The following is a 26,356-nucleotide window of genomic DNA, read 5'->3' on the forward strand; positions in this document are numbered from 1 at the left end:
CCAATAGGTCCGGCCCAACAGCGACCTCAGTAATCTATGTTGGGCCCCTGCCCTCAACCAACAGGCCTACTATGCTAGCCTGATGTAGTCTGGTTATGGCCATCTTATGTCACCAACAGAGTTGGGCCAAGTGTACAGTTCCACGAGGTTGCAACCTCTCGAAAGCGGATGGTATATGGATACCAGGGCGACTTTTCACATGACTTGTGATTCGAGTAAAGTATCCAAACTATTTAATTTGAGCATTCCTCAATATATTTTAGTTGGTGATGGCAAACGTATTCGGGTAAAATATCCAAACTACAAGAAAACCCATTATTGGCAACAAAAAATGTCGTTGCTAAAAAACACTTGTTGCAAAAAATCACTTAGCAACGACTTTTGTCGTTGCATGGTCGTTGCGCGTCTGGGCATTGCAAAAAAATATGACAACAATTTTTGTCGTTGCAAAAATTTTATTTTACACGACTTTTTTTGTTGCGAAAATAATGTCATTGCCATACGTTGCATTTCATGATACAAGTATTCTCATTTACTAAAACGATAATTGTCGTTGCTATAAATGCATAGTTTTTTCACAACAACATTTGTTGTTGCTCACTATACTGCTATGATCATATGCATTTACAGCAACGACAAAAATCGTTGCCCAAACAATATTTTTCAATAAATGTATAAATTATTAAATTTGTAATAATTCATATAAATCTTGTAAAATGATAAAGCATTAATTTAATCATACCATCCGAAAATTACCTCAAAAATGTTAGCATATATATTTCCAATAGTCATATCCAAAATATTACATTCATCGTTAAGATTTTCTTAAAATATTGCATCCATTCTTCAGATTTTTCATATCCAAAATAAAACTAAGCATTATCCTAAATAGTTATATCAATCATCATCCCAAAAAGGTGCATCCACCTTCATCACAAAATATTACATTATCATATGAATATATCCAAGCTAACACATTCTACCATTTACCATCACTTTCTCCAAAAGCATTCTCCTACTATATACTCATCTACATCAATAACCTACAAGTGCACAAGTGCATGTGTTAGGGTATAAAGCAGTATCATATTATTTAAATAATACTACATATTTCATAATACATAATAAGATTATAAAGAGATATTTAAGATTAATCATGTGCTATTTCAAATATCCTTATCTCATGCAATGTGATGGATTTTAAAAGAATTTACAAAATCTAAGGACAATAAGGGGAAAAAAACAGTACCTTGAAATCAAAGTTAAATTAATTTTTATCGTCAGGTAAAAATTTTGTAAAACAGATAATTATTTCCAAGTAAATAGTCAATGACATCTTTTATGAAATAGATTTTAGCATGTACCTTTGTTTAAAAATTCTCGCTATAATTCTTCCTTCATTGCATCCATTGCAGGTTGCATATCAAGCTTTTGTTGTTCTAGTTGCCTTGATGTTGCTTCAACTGTCCCTTGTAGCTGTTTTTTTGTTTGTTCTTGAGTCTCTTCTAACTTTTTTATCCTTTCATCTTGCTCTTGAATCTTCTTTTGCAGCTCAAGTTTTTTTCTAGTTCCCTTACTATAACCACGTAAGGCTGTACCTTTCCCACAAAAGTAACCACATCTGGGTTTCAAAACATCCAAAAGAATCACCTCTTGTGTCATCGAGTCTTCATGAGTAGCAACTGCAACTTTTAATTGATCCTAAAATGTGCATCAATTGCTGAAGTGAAAATAATTATTAATAAGATTTGTTGTTGGTTTCAAGAATGGTATCATAAAAGCAATATATTTGCAGCAAATACCAACTAATACATGTTGTAAATAACTCTTTCAAATTGCACTTACATAAATTTCCTTGGAGCGAGAATCATCAGCCCACTGAAGTTGGCCTTCCTTTTTTTTTGTGTGCTCAAAAAGCCAAATCACATCAGCTGATAGTTTTACACCATTGTTTTCACAAGTCTAAAATAAAAATACTTCAGTTTAACTAAGATTTGGGATTTAGTAAATAAATTCTTATATTATTAGTGGTAAGGTTAGATATTTCTTGAATTTCTTTCACTCATTTCCTACATGTTCATTACAATTAAGATGAAGCGAAAAAATAATATAAATTTTTTTTATATGACACAGTATAGTTTTTACTTAAAAAGTTGAGAGCTAAATCGTTCCACACAATGTTTCCTCTAATTTTGAGGTAAATCTAGTGGATGATTTTTAAGCGCTCCTCATCATTTTGTCCACAACCTCCATTCTTATAATAGTAGTGCAATCGAGATTTCCATAACCTATAAAGACGTTGCATAGTTTCAATGGCAAAAGCTTGCATCTTAATATAGGAACTACCTTCTTTAACTTGAAACTTTTCCTAAAAAAATATAAACTAATTATAAGAAATGAAATAATAAGACAAGGTCTTTGTTCATACATAATACGGTTTAATAAAGAACAAAATTACCTCAATTTTCTTCCACATCATATCACCAGCTAGTCCAAAAGCTTCTTTCCAACTCTTTACATTCAATGGAGCCCTTGTCCTCACAACACAACCACACTCATTCACAAAAAGACGACCATTTTCACCAATAGCCTAGTCAATATCATCTGGATTTTTTCCCTTTGATTTTCATATCCACTACATAACTTTTGTACTTTCCCTTTCAGCCTCTTTGCTTCACCTTGCTCGTCGCTATTAACATGTTTTGCAATCCAGATCACATTTTCCATTCAAAATATTTTGTCAGATGTCAGATTACTGCATTTTTAAGTTTACTTTTCGTTTATACCAATTGATTTTTACTTAAAATCTTTGCGACACAAACATTATTTGTAGCTAGTAAGAAATCTAAACAAATGAAAACTTTCTCACAACAATAATATATTTTTCTTACTTTTACCATCTCGTGTAGTTTCTCTATTAATAACCGAGTGTATCAAACCATTATTTCCTACTTGCCGGCGATTAGCATTTTCACCGACTCCTCTATTTTCTTCGTCCCTTCTAATAGGTGGATCCAAAGCATTCGTTGCTTCCAAATTCATGTTCATCCTTCCTGCTAAATTGGTCGTTCTTTTCCTTTTGCTTGACGTACCAGCTATATTTGAAAATAAAGTTGTTGATAAGACATGAAAAGATAATAGCACAACAACAATTTTTGAATTATACCTCCAACATGTGGTGAAATACACCTCTCTGACTCATTTTGAAATTGATTTTCATTGGAAATCATGTTATCATCATGTATTTGACAATGCTCTAAATGATTTAAGGATCCCAAGACATTATGGTTAGGTAAATCACAATTCCCCATACTTTGAACCTGATTTGAAGAGCTTATAGACCTTCTTGGTACATTATAATTGCCACCATTTTGTACCAGATTTGAGGATCCCACATGTTCTCCAACCACATTTGAGTAAAGATTACTTCCTGCTTAATTTACAGTCAATGACATTAGAATAATGAAAAAGAAAACAATGAAAAAAATTATGCATCAAACCTAAGGATAGTACAATTTCAGAGTAAACCTTTTACCTTTTCCATCCTGTTTTCGATTGCACACATTCATTCCTCCACCTCTCCCAACCATTCTTTATAATTTCTTGTTTTTGCATAAACACGTAATAACATTAGTTTAGAAGATATTCTATACAAAACTCCATCCATCAAGTAATATTGAAATCTATAAACTTATAGCGGTAAACACATTACGTAAGTATAATATTAACATATATACGACAAAAAAGAAAATTCCATACACTGAAAAGAGAGAGAGAGAGAGAGAGAGAGAGAGAGAGAGAGAGAGAGAGAGAAATAACATATTCAATTTTACTCTTGTGATGACTCCGAACTAAACTCTTCCTTTCACTTGTATCTTCTAAAACTTCAATGTCACCATCATTGATAAAGTCATCATCTTCACCAATTTCCTCAATCACTTTTCTAACTAACTTTACAACACTAGGTTCTATCTCAACTACAAAAGTATTTGTTGCTAATGAATTTATTAGAAAGCTATCATTCTCAGTCCTGAAGCTTTGGCATTCAACTTGATTTACATCAACCTACTGATATGCGTCCACATCTACACCACCTTGGTCATTCTTATCATTGTTTGGCATATCATAAAGATCTCTAGGCTGGGTTTTAATAACAAACTGCCAATCCTCATTTTTCGGATCTTGTACGTAGAATACTTGTTCAACTTGTGATTCTAAAACGTACACTTCATTTGTTTTCAAAGAACCCCTTTAATTTACACTTATCAGTCCATTATCATCCACTTTGTATCCTTTACCAAGGTGTTGTACATCAAACCATGCACATTAAAAAACAAACGTACGATTCCCACCTGGATACGAAACCTCAAAGATGTCTTTTAACACACCATAATATTCTTTGTCTGAAATATCATCTCCCCGTACCATGACTCCACTATTCTGAGTTTTCCTATTCTCACACCTATCATGTGTATGAAACCAAAAACCATTAACTATATAAGCTGCATAGCGCCTCACAACTCTAGAAGGAAAACAAACTAAATTATACATGTCTTCATCAATATTCCCTTCTTCATAGAGTTTACGCACCTATTTGAAAAAAATAAGACCACCAGGTTAAAAATTATCATTATTAGATATGAAAAATTAAAGTATATTCTCTATAAATGAAAACTTACACGATCATGAATCCAAGTTGCAAATAGCATCTTGTGTCGTCGTTCCACATTTCTTGGATTTTCTCTCTCCAACATTAATTTGTGTTCGCTGGAAAAAAAAATAATGTAATGTAAATAATCACATCTAAAAACTTACAGATTTAAAATGACTATTTTCAAAACTTACTTAACAAAATCAATAAGCTCATCGCAGTTTAGAAGATTGTACAAATGGATTTGATCACATTCTTCAAAGCTAAGATGTCGTGGTGCCCCTTCTCCGAGTGCATGACCAAGGGGTCTAAAAATATCTAACTTGTTTCTCAAAGTAACATCATTTAAAGTGTCATCATCATTCCTACCTTTCCTATTGAATTTAGTGTCAATATCACTCATATATCTTGAGCAAAATGTTAGACACTCATCTGAAGATAGCCTTCTGCAATGCAACCCTCTGGTTGTGCTCTGTTTTGAATGTACTTCTTTAAATTTCCAAGATATCTGCAATTATAATTAGAGATAAAAATTGAGTCTATATAAAGAAAGAATTTTTTTTTTGAAAAATCAAATAGATGTCCTACCTCTCAACTGGGTATATCCATCGATACCGGACAGGCCCTTCGATCTTTGCTTCAGCAGCTAAGTGAACCACCAAATGCACCATCACATCGTAAAAAGCAGGAGGGAAAATCATCTGGAGCTTAAACAATGTGTAAGGAATTTGTGCTTCGAGGGTGTCCAATTCCTTTATTGTTATGTTTTTTGAGCAAAGGTTTCAAAAAAAAAAGAGCTAAGCTCAACTAAAGGCTCATAAACTTCCTTTGGCAGGAATCCACGAGTTGCAAGAGGAAGAAGTTGCTCAATAAAAACATGGTCATGACTCTTCATGCCAGATATTTTCTTTCCATTGTCCCTGACACAACGTGAGATATTTGATAAGAAACCATCAGGTGACATAATTCCAGCAAACATCTCACAGATTGCAGCTTTGGCAGTTGTATTTAGTGTGTAGGATGCTACAGGAACTCGTACTTTATCTCCATCCAAACTAGGGTGGAGCTCATCTCGAATACCCATTTTCATCAAATCAATTCAAGCCTTTACCGTGTCTTTTGTCTTACCTCTGATATTCATCAAAGTGCCTAAAATATTATCAGACACATTTTTTTTCGATATGCATGACATCTAAGTTGTGTCGAATTTGCAATTTTCTCGAGTACGGTAGTTGGAAAAAAATGCTTTTTTTGTGCCAACCATACAAGATATTTAAAGCATCCCATTTTCTTTTTTGTCCAGCAACCTTACCAAATGTTGCTTGCTCAAATCGATTAAAACAACTTAAAATTTCATCACCAGTTAACGGAACAGGTGCATGCCCTTTTTCTTTTTTGTTATCAAATAATGATTTAGCATCCTTTCTCCATTTATGATTAATATGCAGCCAACGACAATGACACATATAACAACCTTTACTCATCAAGGAAGTGCGCTTGGTTTCCTTAAGGCAGGATGAGCAAGCATAGTGACCTTTAGTAGACCAACCCGACAAATCAGCATACGCAGGAAAGTCACTAATAGTCCATAAAACAATGGCATGCATATTTAAATGTTGCTTAGAATAAGCGTCATAAGTTTCAACTCCAAACTCCCAAAGGTCCTTCAGCTCTTCAATTAAAGGTTGAAGATAACCATCAATATTTCTTCCAGGACTCGTGGGTCCTGGCATGAGTAGAGATAAGATGAAAGAATGAGGCTTCTTACATATCCAAGGAGGTAAGTTGTAAGGAATAAGAACAACGAGCCAAATGCTATGTTGAGAATTATCAAAAGGCAGGAAACCATCACAAGTTAATCCAAGTCTAACATTGCGTGCATCTCTGGAGAATGAAGTATACTCCTCATCAAATGATTTCCATGCAGCAGAATCAGCTGGATGCCTCATTACCTCATCATCCACCCTTTCTTCTTTATGCCATCGCATATCTTTAGCGGTCTTTCTTGACATATATAACCTTTGTAATCTGGATTTCAATGGAAAGTGTGGTAGCACCTTGTGTGGCACTTTCGTTCCATTACAAGCACCTTCAGGAACATTCTTGTATCTGGGTAAGCAACAAGTAGGACACTTATCTAAATGTGCATTTTGTTTCCAATAAAGAATACAATCATTTTTACAAGCATCAATCTTCACACACTCAAGACCCAAATTGGAAATCAATTCCTTTGCCTCATAATATGAATCAGGAAGGCAGCTCCCAATGCTTCCCCTTGCAATTTCAGCAAACTATCAAAAGAGCTATCACTCTAGTTATTTAAAACCTTCAAATGCAGCAGCTTTACTATATAAGACAACTTTAACATTGTTGTGCCATTAGATGTCGGTGGCTCTTCAAATTCTTTCAAAAGATGGTAAAACATTGCTGCATCTCCAGTTGGTTCTTCATTAAAATCATAGTCATTCATATGATCCCCCTACATACCAGGTACCCCAAATGCATCTTCTAACATATGAACTCCACTATCATCACTTTCCATTCCATTTCCATCTCCATCTTCCATACCACTAATGTAACCACTAGGAGAATGACTTACCTTTTCACCATGAAGGTCCCATATTGTGTAATACTCATACATTCCTGACTTTAGTAAATCAAACCTCACATCACACCTTTTTTAAAACACTAAATTACGACAATTGTCACAAGGACACCTAATAGTGGCGGTATTCTCATCCTCCATGTTATAAGAAAAGGCAAAGTTGAAGAAATTATCAACACCCTCTATGTACTCGACAAGTGAACGATCATTTATTTTCATCAATTCCTTATCAATAGCCATTCCCTAAATTCACATTAATAAAAATAAGATAAAAAAAAAATTCTAAAATGTTGAATGTTAGCATACATATAATTTCCAGCAAAAAATAAAATAAAAACTAATACGATGTACAATCATACAAACATAGCATAAGTATCCATTTGAATGACAAACAATCCTAATTATACTAACATGCCTTAATTTAAAATATAGAAAACAATCACAACTTTTACTTGAACCATATGAATACTAAAAACAAAAAAAAAACTTTTAGATAAGATAAGAGTATTACCAACAAGAAAACATCCAGGTAGCCTGCTATAACTCAAAAAGTTTTCTCCTTTGGTTACTTTGATTTTCTATCAGCTAGCTACTAATTATGTGTCTCTGTAAAGGAAAAGAATGTAATGTAAAATCAAACAAGAAAACTTGTTAAAGTGACCTATTTTATATAAAATAGTTTTCATCTTGGTTAAGTTGAATTACTGTCAAATCTAGTGAATGACACTTTTTTAGATACATGGACGAATTTGCTATTTTCTAACATTGTAAAATACTACTTTTCTATAGTTTATCCCAAAAATATTGAATATGTGAGTTCATTTTAAAGATATACATACACAGTTAAAATATAATAATTAAAAGAAACTTTAATTACAACAATAACCAGACATACATGGGCTTAGTTCTACACTTCAACCTCCAAGCAAATATTGCACATAAATTATTTGCAAAAAAAAAAAAAATACAATAAAGCCATCAAAACTAATAGAAATTATCATTTCATATAGTAAACAAGTAATCTATTAATTTTACAAACAATAATTAAATAGAAAGTTGCTTTTGACATTGCTTTCAAATATGACAGTCATATAATCAACCCACCTTTTCTAAACTGTAGTAGTACTAGATCGAACCTAGTCCTAAATTTAAAAAATGTTCAATGAACTAAATACATGCAAGACATCTAATAAATTATTTCAAAACTATAAGAATAGTATCCACAGATGTAAATTATAATAGTAACATGTAATTTATACTCAAAATTATATCCCAAAAAAATGATAGAGACCACATTCAACTCCTCCATAGTTTACCCCTAAACTCATATTTACAAGCAAATAGCTTAAGTTTTTTCCACAAAAAAATTAAAAAAAGAGCAAATTTCTTTTTTCACCGTAATTGTCAAATAAAAGATGTAAATTTAACATTATATGAAAAAAATTAACTTTTTATACAGATACAAAATAAAAAATTAGAAGAAAGAACTAACCTCTTGTTACTTGCTATTAGAGTAGTACCCAGAATAAATCATCACAGCTAGCTAATGTCAAAATCCATACCCACAAGAATTTCCTTAATTTTAGACAAACACTAACTCCCAAAATTATATCGCAACAAACGATTCAAGCAATTTGGCTAAGAAGTAATTCATTTAGAATGTATAATTTTTTTGAGGTGAAATAATAGATAATTTGAGTAAGCTTAATTTGTAGTTGTTTTGGATAATTTTGTAGATGCTTTGAATTTTGGAGTGGCGAAAATTTAGGGTGGCGAATTGGCGGGATGAAATAAGGGTTAGGCGGGGAAGAAGAAGGTTCTGGGTTTGGGAAAGTAAAATACGCAGTACAACATTTCTTTTGTTTGTCAATTTATTATTATTATTTTTTTACTTTTTTGATTTCTAGTCTTTAATATCAGCAACAACACTGTCGTTACAATTAAAAGTGGTATATTTAGCAACGATAAAAGTTGTTACCAATAATTATTAGAAAGATTTGCAACAATTGGTCGTTTGTAAAAAATTAGGATATATTTTGCAACGACACTTATCGTTGTGGAAAACAGTCAAAATTTGACAAGGCCCGCGCTTGAAGTTTTGGAAATGAAAATGAATATATTGCAACGACAATGTCGTTGTTAAAATTAATATTAGCAACAATAACTAAGTCATTGCTAAAGAGTTGTAGCCAAAAATGGGATTTCTTGTAGTATATGGCAATTCTAGTAGCCCTACACTTAATCCACCTTTTCATCTCAAAAAATGTCCTTTATGTTCCTAATATAATTAACAATTTAATTTTTGTTAGAAAATTTACTTGTGACAATTTTGTGTCTATTGAGTTTGACCCTCTCGGTTTTTCTGTGAAGGACCTTTATTTGGGGACAACTCTAGCGAGGTGTAATAGTGTGGGGGACTTATATCCATTTCCTCATTCTTCCGCGACATATGGCAATAGTCATCTATCTCTCGCTGCAATTTCTCCTTCAACTTGGCATCATAGACTTGGCCACCCTAACGAACCTATTTTAGATTTTCTTAGGAAAAACAATTTAATTCGTTGTAATAAGAGAAATAGTTCTCATTTTTGCTATTCTTGTCCTTTGGGAAAACATGTAAGCTTCTTTTTAAGCCATCTACTTCTATCTGCCACTTTTTCACCGTTTGATATTGTTCATGCGGATTTATGGACGCCTCCTATTTCTAGCAAATTGGGTCATAAATACTATTTAGTATTGCTTGATGATTTCTCTTATTTTACTTGGGTGTTTCCTATCAAAAATAAATCACAAGTCTATGGTATTTTTCTTAATTTTCGAGCATATGTTAAAACTCAATTTCAAAGGGATATACCTTTCAATGTGACAATAGTCGTGAATTTAATAAATCCCCATTTCACAATTTTTGTGCGACTAATGGCATGGTCTTTCGATTTTCTTGCCCAAACACTTCTTCCCAAAACGGCAAAGCCGAAAGGATTATTCGCACTATTAACAATATGTCTCGTACTACTCTCTTCCATGCTTCTCTTCTTTTTCGTTTTGGGTTTATTCAATACATATGGTTGCGTACATTCTCAACATCTTGCCTACTACAACCATACCAAACAAGATTTCAACCGAAATTCTATATCGTAGAGTACCCACCAATGATCATCTTCGCACTTTTGGATGTCTTTGCTACCCAGATATTAGTGTCATTGCACCCCATAAGCTTGCTCCTAGGTCTACACCGTTTGTATTTTTGGGTTTTCCTTCTAATCATTGGGGTTATTAGTGCGATGATTTGTCCTCCAACAAAACAATTATTTCATGTCATGTGACTTTTGTTGAAGACATTTTCCCATTCTCAAATCTCCAACAATTTAGAGAAATAGATTACGATCAGGCGCGGCTTTGGACAAGTTCTTCCTCACACACTGAATAGGGCCCCCAAAGACCAAGGTCCCTAATTTAAAAAAAAAAACGCTAACTCATTAGAAGAAAAAAAAATTCTCAACCTCACCTATTCCACCTTCTTCCCCGTAAAACTAAAAGACCACCATTTCCAAACTAAAACCCAAAAATTCATCTTAAATATTTGACTTTGCCTTTAAATTTCCAAAACAAAATTAAATTACCTCAGTAATTATCTCTCCTAAACGGCTAATTTGCCTTATTAACTCCAATTCATTTAATTCTTCCACTATTTTTTAGGCAAAATTGAAGGAGCAATTCATTCTTTATCGGAATCAATTCTGATGTCGATTCAATTGATATCAACGACCAAATTTTCATTTATTTATATCAATTTTAAGATCAAGCAATACCCACAAAAATTACAATCTTCAGGTTTTTTTCAATTTTACTCATTTCAAAAAGTGGAAAAAACATTATTGGAAAAAATTGTTCTTGTTAAGTGGATCTATGGTGTCTGGAGTGCAGAGGTTAATCAAATAACAGGTTGTATTTTTTTTTTCCTTGATATTTTAATTTTTGCATAATTTTGTTATTTCTCAATTATAAATTGTTGTTTTTTAATTATGCCTCCTAAATTAGGAAATATGATTGTGGTTGTGAAAAACATAAGGAAAAAAAAAGGAATTGAAGACTTGACTCAATCTCAAAGAGAGCGCCTGATAAGTTCATTGTAAAAGAACATTTAATGGAAAATAATTTAAATAGCAACGTTGATATGAATGATTCCATTTGTAGTATTGAACTAAAAAAAAGTCATTTTATAATAATAATATTTTTAACCTTTTAAAAATAGTAATTCAAATATTTAAGTCCCCAATTTTTATAGTTAAAACAGGGCCACCAAATTGCCGGAGACGGCCCTTATTATGATTTCTTGGACTCCTCTAATGCTACTGCCATAAACCCCATGTTCCTACAACTCACTCAAAATGCTGGCCCATCTACTTCAAATGCCACATAGAACACACAACAAAAGCAACAAAATTCCCTCACTCTCCTACTTCACCCCAATCTCCCTCAATCCAATTCGGGTCACTCCCACACCCAAGTCTGGTTCGCTCTCCTCACTCTCGGCCTATTATCAAACATTCCCACTCTATGGCTACTCGTGCCAAGAGCGAGATTTTCAGGCCGAACCCTAAATATCAAGCTAATATTACGGTTCAAGCTATTTCTCCCTTATCTAAAAATCCAAAATTAGCCATACTTGACCATAATTGGAATATTTCCATGAATGAGGAATTTAATGCTCTTACTAAACAACATACTTAAGATCTTGTTTCAAGATTGGAGGGGGTGAATATTATTCGATGCATGTTGTTGTTTAAACACAAGTACAGGGAAAATGGTGATTTTGAGAGACACAAGGTGAGACTTGATGTGAATGGCAAGCCTCAATAGGTTGGTGTTGATTGTGATGAGACCTATAGTCCCATGGTGAAACCGACGCCTATTGGTACTGTATTGAGCATTGTTATGGGCAGAGATTGGCCTATTCATCAGTTAGATGTCAAAAATGCATTCCTTCATGGTTACCTCAAAGAGACCGTTTTTATGCATTTACCTCCGGGATTTGTAAATCCTAATGCTCCCGCTTATGTTTGGCGGTTGTGCAAATATCTCTATGGTCTTAAATAGGCCCCTTAAGCTTGGTATCAACGGTTTGCTAATTATGTCTTGCAGATTGGTTTCGTATGTAGAAAAAGTGGTAATTTCCTCTTTATTTTTCTACATGGTGCTAATGTTGCATACCTCTTCCTTTATGTTGATGATATTTTTCTTACAGCTTCCTCAGAAAAACTCAAGTGTGATATTATTGCTCTTCTTAAGTCCAAATTCTCCATGTCTGACTTGGGAAAGCTGAGTTGTTTTTTGGGAATTTTCGTAAGCCGAACAAAGCATTCTATGTTTCTCGGTCAGAGTATGTATGTAGAGGAAATTATTCACAGGGAAAAGATGGACAATTGCAAACCGGTTGTTACACCTGTCGACACTAAGTCGAAACTTGGGCTGCACAATGGCAAGCCAATGGGGGATCCGTTTCTTTATAGGAGCCTTGTAGGTGCACTCCAGTACCTCAATTTCACTAGACCTTACATTTCTTATGTCGTTCAACAGGTTTATTTATTCATGCATGCTCCTAAGGAACCTCATTTTAACGCTCTCAAGTGTATTATCAGGTATATCAAAGGAACTTTGGATCATGGCCTACATTTATACCGTTGTGCTCCTACGAGACTTATTTCTTACACAGATGCCGATTGGGGCGGCTGCCCGGACACATGGCGCTCCACTCCAGAGTATTGTGTTTATTTGGGTGATAATATTGTCTCATGGTCTGCAAAACGACAAGCTACTTTGTCCTGATCCAGTGTCGAATCAGAATATAGAGGTGTCGCTAATGTCGTTGCCAAAATTTGTTGGCTCCGAAATCTTCTTATCGAGCTACATTGTCCTATCCGATATGGCATCCTTAGTTTATTGTGATAATGTGTCTACCGTATACTTATCTTGCAATCTGGTACAACACCAACGTACCAAGCACATTGAGATGGACATTCATTTTGTACGCGACAAGGTCGCCCTTTGTCACATCAAGGTCGTACATGTTCCTTCTTCATATCAGTACGCAGATATTTTCACAAAAGGTTTGCCACACAACTATTTTTAGACTTCAGAGACAGTCTAAGCATTCGACCTCCTCCCGCTTCGACTGCGGGGTTGTAATAGATATTAGAGTAATATTATCTTGTTAATATTCTTAAAGATATATTTTTTTTTAATTTAGGACTTTCATAATTAGGTTTGTAGATACCTGTATATATTAAATGAATGAGAAGTCTCCAATCAAGGAGAATTACACTATTCTACAATTTTGGTTTAAGGCATTACTTGGAAAAGAGAGTTTAAGAATTAAGGAAGGTTTAGTTTATGGTGATTAAGGAATAAGAAAATAAGGCAAGTAGTTTGATCATATAATAAAAGATGGCAAGTGAGCTTGCTTGGAGAATAATCAAGGAATATTTAAGGCAAATAAATTCCATGATCAAATCTTTGTGAGATGGGAAAAAGGAATTAAACAAATAAGGAATTGAAGGAAGATAATTAAATAACAAAACTACCAAAATAATTAAACCAAAATATGCATTAGGTGGCTGAAAATATTAAGCCTATCCATTCTCATATTTTTGGACGTCATTGCTTAGTTTTAGGAAATATTTTGCTAGATTTTAAGGATTAAAAATGATTGTGTAAATAGTATATTTCTTAGAAAATAATTAATTAGAAAATATCAACTTAAAACTAACTTAATTAACTAAGAAAAATCAGATTTTCCACACTTAGAAATCCAAAATTATTATCTAATTCGTTAGGATTTTCGGCCCTTTTAAATACTAATTAATAAATATAATTTTGTTAATTAAAATATCCGAAATATATATATATATATATATATATATATATATATATATAATTCGGTTTTTATTAAAATAAATTAAATGGATAATAAATCTTATCCAAAATTCAAAATAATAATTGAGTTTTGAAAATGTTTTTGGCGCCAAAATCCAAATTTCATTTTGGCTCCAAAATTCAAATATAAAATAATTTACTAAAATACCCTTTTTAGAAATTAATTAATTAGAAAATACGGGGTATTACAAGTCCAATCACTTGTAGAAAAAATGAAATAGGCACCGCACTTTTCGCACCGGTTCTTGAAAACCGGTGGGAAAAGAAATGGGCGGGATTGGGAAAAAGACTTTTCGCAACGGTTCCTAATAAACCGGTGCAAAATCATCTTTTTCGCTCCGGTTTGAACCGGTGCGAATTAAAAAAGAAAAAAAATAAAAAAAAAGGGGAGAAAGGGATTTCGCATCGGTTCAGCCCAAACCGGTGCGAAATAGTGATTTAGCACCAATTAAAACTAGTGCAAAATTAAAAAAAAAATCGGCTTGCCCTTCTTCTTCTTTCCCTATTTCATTCTCTTTCCCGTTCTTTTTTCATTTCCATTCTCTCTCTTCTATCTCCTCATATGCTCTCCTCTCTCTCCTCCATTAAAACGAATCATGCTGTACTCCTTCCTCTCTTTGTACTCCTTTATATCTTTCTCGTTGTACTCCTTCCTCTCTCTCTCCTCCATTTAAGTGTTTCTCGCTATACTCCTTCCTCTCTCTCTCCTCCATTTAAGCGTACTCGAAATTCTCCATTGAAGGGGCCTTTGAGCTTTCTCTCCTTCATTGAAGCAGTAACTAAGGTTAGATGCTTCTTTTTCCTTAATCATCTAATATTAATTTTGATAATCTAGTGTTTATCGTGTATTTAATTGTCAGTATATACTCAATTTAGGGTTATTCGAAGTTGGATAATTGAACTATTGGTTATAGAAAGTCGAATAATTTAACATAATTTTTGGAGTCTAGTTTGATAATTGAGTCAATTTTGCTTGCTAATTTGTGAATTGTAGTTTATTTATTTTATTTTATAGGAAAACACGAATTCACAAACTATGGGGGTGGGGGAATGGTTTCAGGGGTAGGGGTTTCAGGGGCTGGGGCGGGGGGTCTACTGCGCTCATATGGCTCTGGAAGGAGGGTGGTTTCGGTGGTGGTGCAGAGGGAGGGGGTGGCTGTCGGGGCTGAGCTGGGGAGTGGCTGTCGGGCTGGGTGGGGAATTGTTTAATTAATTTTTTTAATTTTAGGGTTTTTGAATTTTAATTAGATAATTGAATTTATTTTAGATTTTGGGGTTTCATTGTTGTATTATCGAAGTTAATATGTTGGATTTTAGGGATTTTTGTATTCAAATCAAATGAGTAAGCAATTTAATTTTTAGTTTGAATTTAAATTTTATTTATTTGAAATATTATGTAATTAAGATTGGATGAAATCAGTTTTTAGTGGTAATTCGATGAAATTAGGATGAAATCAGTTTTTGGAGTTGATGTTCGAGTTGTTATTGTTGGGGTACTATTAGTTTAATCTAACATGATTTTATCGTCCCTCATTAACAAGGTTGCAGAGGGGCTCACTATTGAAGGCATACTCGAGAACTGGCCTAAGCTGAAGCCAGTTATTATTGACGCATGGGATGAGAAGGAGAACAGAGAGGCCTTAATAGAACTTTTTGGGAAAGTAAGAGATGAATAGATTGAGAAAGATTTGGCTACATGGATTGGTGCAAATAGGTAACTTCTGTTTCCGTCATGATCAGTAAGCATATATGTGATGCACTTAAAAATATACTAATAAATCCTCACATAATGGAAGATGGACTGAAGTGGATGGTAATAAAGAGGGTTGTAGTCTTGCAAAGATCTTTCTTAACTCTTATATATCTCCATTATCTCTACTGATCGTTAATCTACTTATTTTAGTTTTACTAGTGCTTCATCATTTTGAACTTTTGTAGGTAGAAATATTTTTGCCCACATTCAATAAGGTATGCATTTGAATAAAATGAAGTTTGAAGCACAATGCATATATCCTATCAACAGGAATTTTCATCTTAGACCACTCTGAGGATGTTATGCGGATGCTCACTTGTACTGTAATTGTTTTCTGTTTTGTTTAGTGATGTGCATGAGAACATATTCTTGCTTTCAACTTTTGTTAGAATTTATTAGAATTTCTCATAAGAAAAGTGAAAGCAATATAAGAAAAGAAAAAGGAAAGAACTGAAATAGCACAGTTAATCAATGTTTAATTGCATTCATTGAGGCTTTTGAATATGCTTTTTTTCCTTCCTTAATGCTAATGGAGAATTGTATGCATGGATTGGCACTTGAAGAGTTTCATCTCTCTACTGTAACTCTGTCCCTTCGGGTATTTGTATGCTGGCATCCAAACTCAAAATCTTTTGATTTCATCTACAGGAAGATCTGTACTATCCCCACCCTTAGTACAGGATATACTTTGGGCATCCCTTCACAAGGTTGTGGAACCTATTTTGATGCGATGGCCTGGGAAAAAGTTAAGAGAAAAGGCGCTTTCCACTGTCATGGAGCACATACACTATGAAGATGAGAACACTCGGTATATATGCATTGGGCCTGTAAACAAGGTTTGAATGGGAACTCCACTTTCCTTTTTAGTTGTTTAATCTAGAAGCCTAGAAGGATAATAGTTAATTGACATAAGGTTACTTGTCTGAAACATTTAAAAATAGAACCAACAATTAGCTTTCTTCCTCTGTTTCTTAGCTAAATAGGCTAGATAGCAGCCTGTATAATCTATGTTACACATGTTGTTGATTGTCTACAAATCAAGCCTGGAGTGGTTATCTATGTATGATAGCAGCCTGTATGATCTATGTTTTTTAGCTAAGTATAAATCTGTACAAAAAGTTGTCATAACTACAACAGCTGTTGAGATTCCCACTTAGGCAAGGACTAGGGAGGTCAAGATTCCTAAAGTCTTGTTTATAATCACTAAATCAAATGCAACATTGCCTATTAGGCTAATACTACTATACATTGCTAATGTAAAAGCTGTTGAGAATCTTGAGATCTTGTATATCTCCTAGAAAAAAATGAAATTTCCATTTTGTGGGGTTTGGTGGGGAAAGGTAAAGAGGTTGCTGGAGAAATGCAATAATGGCTACTTCATAGACTATGTGGCTAGAGCAGAACCGACACATTTATCTTATATGCAGCCGCGTTGCCCTCTTTTGTACTTTGTTCTATATGCAGTTATAATATAATTTTTGTTGTAGCGAAAAACGAAAAGGAAAAAAAAAGCACTTGTGTAGGCTGTGTAGACCATTTGACAATAACTTCCATCATGTCCTTTGGGAGGAGTTGGAGTTTGTCATATATCTTCGTGACATTATGTGGTGATTAGGTGGGGCTTTGAGTGTGATTAGAGCGATTAATTCTGAACTAAAAGATGTATGGGTGAAGGCTTACATTGGTCATGGGTGCAATTCTTCCATTCTTAGTTGTTGTAGTCTTCAAGGTGTGGAGTTGGAAAATGTGTCTTCTAGACTTACATATGCATGTACATGCACCTCTTTATATGTTTATTGATGATGGAACGTACATGCACACATTAGCAGAAACATGTTGTATCTCCTAGACTTACATACGCTCATTGAAGGAACTTATGTTTGGTTTTGCAAATTCAAACTGGTGTTTGCATGTGTATGCTTGTTGATTGCTTAGGCCCTATTCTCTTCACTAATATGTAAAGATCTAGTTATTATGTATAATGATAATGCTAGTGAGTTACTTAGTACAATATATTGAAGATGAGAATTATATACTTTAATCTGTGGCTTTGAACAGAATTGGATTTTGTCAAAGTGCATTAGCAAAGCCTGAGTTTTTTTTCCCATAAGTGATCTCTAGAAATAGCAGAGCGCCACCAGCACAGCACCACAACAACCGCAATAGAACCCAGCAAATACAACAACCTGACCCAGAGCAGCCAAACCAGCAAGCAACACAACACTACAGTAGAGCAGCAAACACCCAGCAGACCTTAACCAGAGCAGAACAGAAACACAGCAGCTCAAGAACTCAAACCAGTCACCCAGCCAGCCTGAACATAACAGAGACACAGCCACAGAAGCAAACAGATGCCAAGCCAGCCTGAACAGGACAGAGGCACAACAGTGCAGCAGCACAACAAACAGCAGAGCAGCAGGTCAGCCTGAACACACAACAACACAGCAGCCACCAGCACAAGACAACCTAAGCAGAAGCAAAACCAATCACCTAGCCAGCCTGAACAGAGCAGAAACACAGCCACAGAAGCAGAACATACGCTCAACCAGCCTGAACAGGACAGAGGCACAACAGCGTAGCAGAACATAAATAGCAGCCCATGACCAGCAAATAGCAGAGCAACCTGTCAGCCTGAACACACAACAACACAGCAGCCACCAGCACAAAACCAGGACAGCTCCTGCCGGAAATCAGACTAGGAATAGGACAGCAACACAGAACAGTAGCCAAACAGAAGAAAAATAACAGTTACTAAAACAGTATGCTGTTCTTGAGCCCTTGCAGCCACTTACAATGCTGTCTTGTCCATTTTTAATGAAAATATGTAACTTTATATATATGTTAGTGTTTATATGTCAATTTAAGTGGAAAAAAAATGCAAAAAAAAAAAAAATCTTTTTTTTTTATTTTTTTGGGGCATTTTTGGCACCGATTTTGGAACAAAATCGGTGCTAAAAGTTTTTTTAAAAATTTTTTTGGCCACTTTTCGCACCGGTTCAAAGCAAGAACCGGTGCCAAAAGTTTTTTTTTTAATATTTTTGGGGACTTTTCGCACCGGTGCGAAAAATAAGTTTTCGCACCGGTGCGAAAAATAAGTTTTCGCACCGTTTTTGAACCGGTGCGAAAAGTCTTGGGATTTGGCATCCCTCAAATCAGAACCGGTTCAAAACCGGTGCGAAATGGGAGTTTTGATTCGGTGCTGATTAGCAATTTTCGCCTAGTGAATGATGCTTTGCTTGGATTTTACTTCAACCAGTTCACAATGATTTGGGATACCCTAATCATTTGTGATCATGAAATTTACCATAAATTTCCACACATTACACATAAACGTAAGTCCATGTTGCCATTTTCAAGCCACGACGCATCTAAGCTCGTGATTATAAATGGCTTCCTTATTAAGGATCTAATCCTTGCTAAGGTTTGTGTTTGCAACATCAAAACTCAAATTATATTTATTTCATGCATCAAGAACTCATCCTCTTACTTAACCAAGTACATTGGATGTTCTCGATCATAATCTAACGATCCATTACTTAGATTTGATTCGATTGGTATTTTATATTTTCATGCTCTAAGCATGCAAGTTATGTGACGATTCCATATCGTAGCATACATGATGGATTCAATTGTAGAACTATTCCCTATTTAATCCCACTCACGTGACTTTCAACTCATCTAGTTTCACTAAGTCTCGCTAAACTGTTTGCTATATGATACGGTTGTAAGTCTCTACTAGAAACTTTCACGTTTGACTTAGTACTTGCCTAGCTTCTACTTAGTTTAAAAATTTACTTAGTCTTATAAATATGGGTCGAAAGCCATTTCAAGTCCTACAATGTTTGATACGGTAAATTCCTTTACTCGTTCAAACATTTCATTAAGTCTATCCAATAGATCTTAATTCCCACTATGTACTAAGTATCACCTTAGCTTTGTCCATTATTGAAAAATACTTTCAAATCTAAGCATTTAGCATTGATAGTCATTATAAAATAGAGTTCGTAAACTTCTTGTTAGACCTTGTAAAATTAACTCTTGATCCCACTAAACTTCTTATCTAAAAGAATTTCTATGTTTCTCAATAAGCCAAACCTTTTATTAACTATATGAGAAAACACATCCCAAGTCCTACATGCTTCCCTCTATCCACCAATGGATTTCTTAAGCTTGTTTTCAAATCTAGCATTATTTAGATTAACAAAACCCTTAGACTATATCCATAGTCTCTACCAAAATTCCATTTTAGGAAGGCAGTTTTGATATCTATTTTGCCATATTTAATATGCACTATTTGTTGCTAAAATAATCACGAAAAGACTTAAGCATTCCGATTAGTGAATAGGTTTTATTAAAATCAACACCATGAATTTAATTGTAACCTTTTCAACTAATCTAGCTATGTATGCATATGCATTTCCATATTTGTTTGTATTCTCCTTGAAAACTTATTTGTGATTAATGGGTCTTTACCCTTCATGCAAATTAATCAATTTCCAAACATGGAGTCTATTTCGGATTTTCTGACCTCTAACCATTTTTTGGAATTTGGATTTGTCGTAGCTATCTTACAAGACACTATTCCCTTACTATCTAATAGTAAATAATATGCTTGGAAGTCTTAGGTCTGTTTTAACTTAATAGAAACTTTATAGAATTCAATCCAAGCTTTTGGTGAATTCTATACCTATACGGGGTAATTGCATCAAACACTGATTTTTCAAGGTGCTTCCAAAGCCCTTTGACTATTTTGATCTTACTCCAACCCTTCTAAAGTTTTGTGAGTAATGAATTCTCTTAAGGCACTTGTAAAGTCCTTTGAATATTCATGATCAATCATTCTCATGAAGCCCTTCTAAAGTCTTCCGAGATTCAGTTTTTGTTTGTTCCTCGTCTCGATTGTCATCAAGTTCATTTTCCTCCCACTTTTCGTTTAGAAAATGTGTTTCTTTTCCAGATCGAAACCACTTATATCAACAAGTACTATGTTCTCAATTTGGTTGTGGAAGTAATGCCCCTAGTCTCACTTGAATGCTTACAAAGAGACATGTATATTGTCTTTGGTTAAAAGTTCGTTGCGAAACAAACAGTTAGCTCCCACTTGAGATACCTTGGCCCTTATTGAGCCACTTAGCTCCCACTGAGCCAATGAGCTCCCACTGAGGCTAAGAGCCCTAGATATATACTTGAAAAGACGCTAGAAACTATTTCTATACATAACTGAATATGGTGTCCTTTCTTAGCTTCAACAATTTTTTTTAGTGTAATATTAGTCATTGGTGCATATCTTTAAGAACGTTACAGGAAGAGATGTGATCCATCATCGTTCGAGTCATTTCCAAATGGCTTTGAGATCTCCGTCAAGACATCCTATATTCTTTGTGGAGCTGATTATGAAATTCCAATTTCATAACCTATGGATGATCACTCTTGGCTCAAGAAAGCATCGCTCGATCTAATCTAGACGTTTTGATATCTTGCCAAGTCAATTCTATACCTCACAGAACTTATGAGCTACTCAAGATCTATTTTGTTTCACATTTGGTGAATATAGTCATATTCTTTCAAATTCTTGTGAAAGCGTTGAAGTAATGGAATCCTCTTTAGCTTTCGGACTCAATTGTCTATACCAAGCACAATAGCTCCTTTCTTTGTCGGTTTCAACAAGACTTGATTTCCTTAGAACGAGTCTGTATCGGTCAACTTTTAAGTGTCTATCTAATAGAGCCTTGAGTATGTTCTCGTTGATGTGACATTGCTAAAGATAGTCGGAACATAAATCATGTCCATGACTTGAACCTTGTGAGTTTATGTTAGGGAAATTTTTGTTTATAATCAAGCATCCTTGACTCATGTCTAAATAACCATGCCATTCAAATAAAACCAACAACTATTGTTCTTTTATTTTGAATATGAGTCTTTCTGTGTGTATACCGAACGTTTGCTGATTATGGAACAAAATAACATTATTTGTTCCAGCCTTAGCTTTAAAAGGTCTTTAAACAAAGCAGATGACCTTACAGCTGATGTGGCACCACTTGCTTCATTCTAAGCTCGTAAGTTAATAACTTAGCTTAACTTCAATGGTATTGAGGTCACTTTGAAAATGGAACACTCAAGCAGTATCAAATACTTGTGAAGATAAGTTGCTAAGTTAGCTACAATAACATGAACTCTTTGGTAGAATTGGAATCTTGAATTCCTTTTCTTTTGTTCCTCGTTTTCTATATTTCTTATCATACATCATCTCATAACTTTAAGAACCACTTCTTAAGTGTTTTGACTTTTATACTTTGTTAGGCATAATTGAGCATCTAATGCGTCGTAAAACAAAGTTTCATCTTATCCTTTTATTTGTACTTGAATAACTACATCAATGAGTCCTACTCATTAGTATAAGAAGCGAAAAGATAAGTTGGTTGTCAACCGTTGACAAATTGAGTTTTCAACTCAACACTTCATGTTTATCAAAGCTACCTAGTATTTTGAATACATGATGTCCAACCGTCCTTTCGGACTTGGCCATAAAAGTCATTTATGAGAGTTTGTATATTAATTTAGAAATGTCTTTTCTTTCTTTGAGAACAATTCTCAAACCATTTCCTTTTACCAATCATTGGAAATGTTATAATACGATTTAGAATTCTACAAATATATGTGCAAAGTATAACCATTTATTAAGATAACTCAATAAGCTTTGAATTTCATGCAAACTAGCAATTTCAATCAACTTATTAACGTTTTATTCAAATTGAATTTGTCCCATATGCTTGAATAAAACAATTCCAAGACCCTCAAAATCAATAAGTAACTAAGCATGCTTTGGCTTGTCTTAACACTTATTATTTTAAGGTAAATAATCCGATTGCTAATAGTTTCAAACTACTCTTGGTTGATAAGTAATCATATCTAATGCCTTCTTGTGATTTATCCCGTTTGCCACAACATCTAAGGACTCCTTACTGATATTATTGAGCGTAACCAAAACTGATGTGTATGTGATGCCTTGCTTTGGAAAACCCATCAACATATCTTACTTCCCTAAGAAAGTGATGATGCCTTGCTTTGGCAGAACCCATCAACGACTTTCGAAGTTTTGGTAAGTGTCATTTTGGAATGACAATTTTTGACTCAATATTCCATGGGACTTAGGGTTTTTATGTTGGTTTTATTTAAGTGGACTTAATTAATCATTCAACATGAGAAATGATAAAAGCATGCATCTAAATATCAAGATATATGAGCAATATAAATAGATATATATAAATGCATAGTGAACTAGCATGACCCCTTGATTATTATCTTGAAGCATCCAATCTTCAATCTTTAAGGTCATCTTGGCACATTTTGGCTTTGTCTTCAAAGATATGTCGTCTTCTTGACTTCACCATTAAGCATGAAAGTACAAGAAACTAGGAGTAACCTAAATAAACTAAGTACAAAAATACTTAACGACACACAGTCCGTATTTAGATTTACAAAATTAAAATACATAACTGAACGTAGTCCATATTTTCTATCCTAGTCGGGCCATATTAGTCACTTTTGTATAAACCTGCATAAGAACATTTATAATATTCCGTTCACCCATTCACTTCTAATGAGAATGGCCCATGCAGATTTTATACGTAATATGAGCATTAATACAAAACCATGTATCAAACACACGTGCACTACTTAGGTTGTTAATCCGATTAACATCCCTAATTAAAAATAGTCGAGTTATTAACCAATTATGTGAACTAACGCAATTAAAAGCATACAAAATGCTTTAGACAGTCCAAAAACCGATTAAAGACGCTCCGACTAAAACCTGCATCCATCTAATTGAATTTAATTGAGCGTATTAAGTCAATTTGATCAAAATTATGCGATCATGTGAATGAAAAAAAAAACTAAGGTCGCACCTCGTTTTAATCAAAACCGAGTGCTCAATGTCCATGAGTGGCCTTGAGCCACTCGCACTAGCACTTACTAGCGCTTGCCGCAAGCACAAACATGGTACACGCATAGCCGCACATACCATGCGTGCTTGCTGTGCTGCTGGTGCTGCCTCGCAGCCAGCCATACGGGCTAGTGTAGGGTGCTTCTAGCAGCCCCGCACGCACACGCACACTCACATGGCGCTTGTGTTGCCCAGCAGCCTAGCAGTGTGTATGTGTGTGTTGTGCTGGCACTGGGCGCTGTCTAGCAACCCCACGCCAAGCACTCCGTATTGCCTTGCTAGCATCACATGCCTTGCTGCCCCATACTGACACACACCACACATATATAGCCTCGGCAGCGGCATTCATGTGGGTTGCGTGAGCATCCCCTGGTAGCCGAGGGTGTGCAATTAAGGCTCCAAGCCTCATTTTTAGTGCAAGCCTCGAGATTTTAATCCCGAAAAATTTGTGTGACTATATTCAATTCCAAATCCAATTTTGAATTAAATATTGAGCAATTTTGGATTAATCTCTAGTCCAACTTATTTAATCAACTTGTGTGTAAAAATCAAAATTATTTCCAAGAACCATTCTTTAATAATTTTTGGTCATTTTGAATCAATCAATATTTTTAGGGCATGCAATATAATTAAATTAACTCATCCAATGATTAAATTAATTATGACTTTGACAAAATAATAAAATAAATAATTAACCATCCAATAAAAATAATTTATTCAATTAGAACTCAAACATGTTTGAAATATTCCAATCATCCAATGAAGAACTACATTTAAACATAAACATGAACAACATGAATCTCAAATCAATTTTCAAAAATCATTAAAATTCAAAGTTTGTTCATTTAGGGTTTTAGTTAGTCAAGATCCAAATCCATCATCCAATAAAGATTCAGTCTTTAACTATTTTAGAGGTCATTAATCACATTCAACATAAACCAAGTCACTTAGGGCAATCTAATTGCATAATTAAGCAAAACCAAGTTTATGTGAAAAATTGAGCACACCAAATCAAGCATCCATAAATTTCCAAATTCATGCATAAAGAGAGGTTTAATTTCAGTAGATTAAATCCATAATCACTCACATAATCAATCATTATATCCCATAATTATATAAATCAAAAAATTTAAAATTTTCTCGTTCCAAGCGAAAAAAACCCTCGAAAAACACATTTATGGGTGGATTTTGGCCACTGGAAACCATTTTTTAACCACTTTGTAAGTAAAGTTTGATTTAGAATGTTGTTTCCACCTACAATTCACTAGTTTTTAGTCAAAATCTGGATTCGTCAGCATAATCAAGCATTAATCTGATTTTATCCAATAAAACTGAAACCCTAATCTAATTAGGTTGCTAATCCAGATTTTTAAATCCCCTTAATATATTTATAGTCGTAAAAATTAAATACAAGAGGCTTGTGATACCGCAGTGGGGTTTTACGGTGTTCCGAACATCGTGCGGAACCAAACCCCGCCCCGGACCACATGTATAAATTAATACGACCAACGTGCATATAATAAATAAAGCAATAAGCACATAAAGAGAGAAAGACTATCTTATCCTCGACGCGTGCTTCACCATGTACACGAACACGACCCTTGATGCCGAAAACCATAGACCCGCACTTGCGTGATCCTCCCGCTTTGCACACCCTCGTGCCTAAACTAGGTTGGGTCTCGTAGCTTAGACAAGACCGCAAACCAAAATATGAGTTTTACGAACTCCAGATTTTCTCATAGTTTATATTGGAGATGCCTTTCTCGAGTTCTACTCAAGTTATTTTCCCAACTCCTAAGGTTGGTATTAATAGGCAAGACATCTCTAATCCCTCATGAATATTTCAATGTGGGACTTGTGATAAAGTGAGAAAAATAGCATTTAATTTAATTCCAAATTAAATTAAATTGCATGATTACTAATTACACAACACTTGTCACTCACACACTAAGGGTAAGTGGGAGGACCACAAGAAGGCCTTGGAGAGCAAGCAAAGCTTTTTAGGCAAGTCTCACCAACTTTGAGCATCTTGGGCAGCTGACCGGCCAGCTAGCCTTGGGGACCAAGGCTATGCCTTGCTGGCAGCCTCGACGCCCAAGACTAGCAGGCCTTGCTGGCAGCCCGTTCTAGCCAGCAACGCATAAGGCCCAGCATGTCACGCTACATATATACATAGCTAGCAGCGAGCTGGGCCATGCTAAGGTTGTTGCTGCTAGCATGCGCATACGGCCCTCGGCTGCCTAATGCTAGCCATTGCTAGGCAGCCCTCTCGGTCTAGCCCTCGCATGGCTAGCACTTTGCTAGGCCATTGTGAAGCTACGACTTAGGGTTTTTCCTAGCGACGCGTTGTTTAAATTATTTTCTCATCTCGTCGATTCCTAGAATCAACTCGACGCTTAACGTTTTGGCTTCGACGCTTTAAGCTCGGAATCCAACGTCTGAGTTCGTAATATCCATCGGCGTATTTAA

General features: G+C 34.7%; 1 long non-coding RNA gene across 7 annotated transcripts; it reads right to left on the reverse strand.

The window, feature by feature from the left end:
* Nucleotides 1–761: 761 nt before the first annotated feature.
* LOC110686368 lies at nt 762–9,085 on the reverse strand. Of its 7 annotated transcripts, none has more exons than XR_002504178.1 (9): nt 8,749–9,085; nt 5,240–7,862; nt 4,846–5,159; nt 4,680–4,767; nt 3,536–4,590; nt 3,321–3,430; nt 2,459–3,095; nt 1,365–1,720; nt 762–1,043 (listed from the first exon to the last, which is right to left on the reverse strand). It is a non-coding gene; the product is annotated as an uncharacterized LOC110686368 (long non-coding RNA). The 7 variants fall into 7 exon arrangements; XR_002504176.1 differs by having other exon boundaries at nt 3,167–3,430; XR_002504177.1 differs by having other exon boundaries at nt 2,459–2,689; nt 2,892–3,430.
* Nucleotides 9,086–26,356: the final 17,271 nt, after the last annotated feature.

The sequence above is a fragment of the Chenopodium quinoa genome, unplaced genomic scaffold, assembly GCF_001683475.1.
Source record: "Chenopodium quinoa cultivar QQ74 unplaced genomic scaffold, ASM168347v1, whole genome shotgun sequence".
NCBI lineage: Eukaryota > Viridiplantae > Streptophyta > Magnoliopsida > Caryophyllales > Amaranthaceae > Chenopodium > Chenopodium quinoa.